Below are 5495 nucleotides of genomic sequence, written 5' to 3'. Positions count from 1 at the left end.
ACTTTGTGATTCTCACTTTTGACCCACAGTCACTAGCTACTACATTGCCTGAGGATAGAGCCATTCTGAACACAGAAGCACTAACATTTGGTATTTACTCCTCAACGCCACCTGGGTGGTTATTTACTGAAAGTGAGAGGAGGAGTGAGGAGTGGGGTGGGGTGGGGGGGCAATGAGGAATCTCATACCTAGAGGCACACACTCAGATGTACACATACTGTACAGTGCCTTCAGAAAGTATTCACACCCCTTGACTTTTTCCACATTTTGTTGTGTTACAACCTGAATTTAAAATTAAATAGCGATTATTTTTTAAATCACTGGCCTACACACAATAACCCCAACATGTTAAAGTGGAATTCTGTTCTTCAAGATTAATTAAAAATGAAATCTAAAATGTCTTGAGTCATTAAGTATTCAACCCCTTTCTTATAGCAAGCCTAAATAAGTTCAGGAGTAAACATGTGTTTAATAAGTCACATAATAAGTTGCTTGGACTCACTCTATGTGCAATAATAGTGTTTAACATGATTTTTGAATGACAACATCTCTGTACTTACAATTATCTGTAAGGTCCCTCAGTCGATCAGTGAATTTCAAACAAAGATTCAACCACAAAGACCAGAGAGGTTTTCCAATGCCTCTCAAAGAACGGCACATATTGGTAGATGGGTCAAAATAAAAAAAAACAGACATTGAATATCCCTTTGAGCATAGTGGAGTTATTAATTACACTTTGGATGGTGTATCAATACTCCCAGTCACTACAACGCTACTGGCGTCCTTCCTAACTCAGTTGCTGGAGAGGAAGGAAACTGCTCAAGGATTTAAAAATGAGGCCAATGGCGACTTTAAAACAGTTACAGAGTTTAATGGCTGTGATAGGAGAAACCTGAGGATTGATCAACACTATTGTAGTTACTCTAAAATATGAACCTAATTGAAAGAGTGTCAAGAAGGAAGCCTGTACAGAATAAAACTATTCCAAAATATGCATCCTTTTTGTAACGAGGCACCAAAGTAATATGGAAAATAATGTGGCAAAGCAACTCTCCATATTTTCAAGTGGTGGATACATCATTTTATGGGTATTCTTGTAATTGTTAAGGACTGGGAAGTTTTTCAGGATAAAACATTTATGAATTGGACCTAAGCACAGGCAAAATCCTAGAGTAAAATTTGGGTTAGGCTGCTCTCCACCAGACACTGGGAGATGAATTCACCTTTTTGCAGGACAATAACCTAAAACACAAGACAGCATTTATGCTGGAGTTGCTTACCAAGAAGACAATGAATGTTCCTGAGTGGCCGAGTTACAGTTTTGACTTAAATCTGCTTGAAAATCTATGGCAAGACTTGAAAATGGTTGTCTAGCGATGATCAACAACCAATTTGACAGAATAATGGGCAAATATTGTACATTCTAGGTGTGCAAAGCCCTTAGAGACTTATCCAGAAAGGCACTGTAATAGCTGTAATCTCTGCAAAAGGCGATTCTAACACTTATTGACTCAGGGGGTTGAATACTTATCTAACCAAGATATGTTAGTGTTTTATTTTTCCTTGCAGAGTATTTTGTGTAGTTTGTTGAAAAAAAAACAATAAAATCCATTTTAATCCCACTTTGTAACAGAACATGTGGAATGTGGAAAAAGTCAAGTGGTGTGAATACTTTCTGAAAACACACACTCACAGATTATTTTTGTCATGCTAATGTTATAGGTGTTCAGATGGAATATGAGAGCTCATGAATCTAGCATGTGTCATGTTCAAGTCCTGTGACTGTAAATGGAACTAATGTCACCAGATTGTTTATGTGCTGGTTAAGGGGAAGTATACAACTGTGGATTCCTCCAATAGATGAAATGATAACATAACCTTCTTTTCTATTGGCCAGTGCTCTGAAACTATTATGTCTAAACTGCCATAATCCTGCATCCTTTATTACAAGCAAGAATGGGACGTTGCATGGAAATTAAATAACTTAACAGTAACATATCTGCAATTTGCACTACCTCTGCCTCAGGTAGCAGATTAAGAGGACAAGTTGGTCTCAATATCCTGCAGAGGCTCTGGCTTAAGCCTGCCCTACATTCTTATTCTCATCTCCGAGTGAAATATGAACAAACTTCAGTCAGCCAGTGGAGGCGAGAAGTGTGGTGTGAGGCATGACTGGAAAAGTGCTGGAAGAGCCGTCAGAGCTATGCAGAGCAGAAAACATTTACATTTACATTTAAGTCATTTAGCAGACGCTCTTATCCAGAGCGACTTACAAATTGGTGCATTCACCTTATGACATCCAGTGGGACAGTCACTTAACAATAGTGCATCTAAAACTTAGGGGGGGTGGGGTGAGAGGGAAAGACCTTTAAACAGAAACTAAAGGGGAAGCGAGACACCATTCCCCTCCCTGTTTTTTCTCTCTCTTTTTTCAGTTCAATGAAAGTCAGTGAATTAAGTACACCAGGCCCAGCTGAAAATGCATTGGTGTCTATGGGAGACACACCCAGTTCAGTAGACCTGAGGGAACTATCTTAATTTATCCACCACCTTTGCTTTGGACAAGTCTGGGAAGAGCAGGGCTGTGCTCTGTTGCAGTAAAGACCAGTGTGATCTGTGGTGAATGTTGAGAAGATCATGTTCAAAGAGAGAAAGGTCACGATGTGCTGCAGTGGGACGATGTTTGACTTGTCCAAGAGGAGGAGTGTCTGAGCTCCTTCCCACTCGATCACATTCAGTCAGTAGGGCTGGAGTGTGAAGAGAGATACTGTTGATACTTCTGTAGAACAGTTATATGAGGCTGAGTGAATGTCTCCATCTGGTGCTGCCTCCTCAAAGTAGTGTCAGTAGGCACGTACATGGCTGACGGTCAGTGGTCCTGACAGGCTGACCTCCTGGCTGACTCACGGCTAAATGCCATGTCACTTTGGCCAGGCATCATGCTCACAGTCTGACCAGACTCTCCCACAGCACCTCTCACTTCGACTTGACACATCATCCTGGAAATGAGTAACGATCATCAGTCACATTAATCACACTCTCTGTTATCACTGTCCATCATCAGATGTGAAGTTAAACCGATGGAAACAAATTAACTTGATACAGCTATATATATACGCACTCCTAAACAGTATTAGTTACCAACAAGTATTCCTTACATGGTCCATATTCTGAACTGTTTTAGTTTTCTCCTCACACCCCCTAACATTTCACATAAAACATCACAGTCATTCAGTTGCAGCTGGCAGCTGTGAGTGGTAGCTTTTTGGCCATTCCAGAGACTGTCCCTTTGTGAGATTAAGGGATATTAGAAACGGAGACACCAAGCACAAATGTGTTTGTTGTTTGTCCTCCCGAGCTCCCCTTTAACGCTTGTTATGCGATGTGGACTTTAGTATTCACAGAGAATCATACTGGAAGCAGATGACAACACCTGATAAACCACACTGTTTACAGCACAAGTTAATGGGAGGAATCAATACCCGGCATTGATACTGTGAATACAAAATCTCTGGAATGAAAGCAGGACACGCTTGCCAAAGAGTCTATCACAACTGGAGCAACTATCTGTGTGTCGTGATCTTAATGAGACAATATAGTCTTTACCGCCATTATATTCTCTTGTGTGTGATAGGCCCATTTGACTACACCAAGGACCATGTATCAAGACCTTGAAGAACTACACTACAAGACCTTCAGATCTACTGTCATGACCGGTGGGAGATGTCCCTTCGAGAAGTTCCTCAATGAAAAAGCTGTGAAGTTCTCATGAGTAACAATACATCATAATTTTGCTTTAATTACAAACAGTCGATGCCTATGATCACCCTAATGTTGCATTTTTCCGATATGAACAGACATGAATCATCAAAAAGCAGCTCCACTGTCATATAGCACCACAATACACCTGGAAGAGGTAGCGGTGCAAGATGGAGCCTTCTTCCTGACATTCCTCCCTACCTTATTTGGTCAATCCATCTGCCCATCCACCTCCAGACAGCCTGTGCTTTCACTGCAGCCTCTCTCTATCAGGGCCAGAGCTGGCCATCTGTCTTCATCTCTCTCCGTGGACAGGGACGGACAAACAGGGCCCTGGGAGGAGTCGATAAGAACTTTCCTCCCTACCTGCCTCCTCCCTGCCCACCTCTCCTGTCACCTCACCAAGGGAGGTTTTGAAGCCATGGGTCTTGCACAGTCTGCAAGATCTACTTTCTGGTCTACAGCTAAAACGGTTTAGTTTATCTTTCCAGAAAGGATGAAAGCTCAGGGTCATTTTTTAAAGGCTTGGTATCAGTCCTTTTTATATCATGTTTGACCAGTCAATCGGTTCACAAACACATAAGTCTTTTTATGCCTAGGGATCGTAGATCGAGGATAGATTAGGTTCAGGATTAAATCTTTAAATCTGTTATGATTTCAGTCTCAACCTGATGTGTTCACATTCAACTGGAATGAATCACTGAGCATAGACTTGGAATAGTTCATCTTGCCAGTCGTGAACCTTAGATTTCAAGAGTGTGCATGTCTCATCTATCTCATGTTGTGGAGTGCATTGAGATCAAGGTGCTTCAAAGTGAAGAACACTCAAGGAGAGCAGTCCAAGTGACATCAAGCCTCACTTTCGTGAAAATAAACTGGACCTTTTTGACATTTACAGAGCAGGGTATGGGGTGTCTACCAGAAAAAACATTTAGGTCTACTGTATTCAAAATGACTTGGATTGCTTGGAGTTCATAGTTCTTGTTCTAATAAAGAAAAGCTCTCCAGCAACACATGGATGTGAAGAGAGCAGGAGATGGATGGAGAATAGAGGTGGAGGAGAAATTATTCATGCAGGTCTTCCACTTCAACCCTTTCAGCTTTCACTTGGCTCCCCTCTGGTTTGTTGCCATGTACTTTGAGACATGGCAACAGGGTTGTGTTGCATGAGCAGGTTCACACAGCCTCGTATGTTCCTGAACCTGGAGTGGGTTCATGTGGGTTCACCCCTCACTAAAACGATTCTCAGCATCATTAATTTTTTATTTTTTACATTTTATTTCACCTTTATTTTAACAAGGAGTCTACACTGAGACATCTTCTGGTGCCTAAGTGGCACCAGAACACCCTATTTGAATAAGATCTGTGAATTGTTCCAGCAGTGAGCTGCATTAAACTAAAAGCGAATTTACCTAATTCAGTGGAGACCTGAGGAACCTCAAGAGTTAACCAACGCGTTTTGTAACTCACGTTTTTATACTTCGAAACACCGAAGTTAGGCAAGTCTGAAGCTCATGTAGGCCTAGCAGAGCTTTGTAAACAAAGAGGGAGTAATGAAGTGACCTACAGGACATTAATGAGGACCAGCCAACCTTTTGACACAGGACACAATGATGCATACTAAAACTGTCCCCTGTGATAAATGTGATGCCATCATACACTATTGCGCAAATCTTAATGCTGCAACTACAACACTGAATAATGTGTTGGGTCCATTACATCTGAGTCACTGCCTA

The sequence above is a fragment of the Oncorhynchus gorbuscha genome, linkage group LG03, assembly GCF_021184085.1.
Source record: "Oncorhynchus gorbuscha isolate QuinsamMale2020 ecotype Even-year linkage group LG03, OgorEven_v1.0, whole genome shotgun sequence".
Taxonomy (NCBI): Eukaryota; Metazoa; Chordata; class Actinopteri; order Salmoniformes; family Salmonidae; genus Oncorhynchus; species Oncorhynchus gorbuscha.
This window is presented reverse-complemented; position numbering follows the sequence as displayed.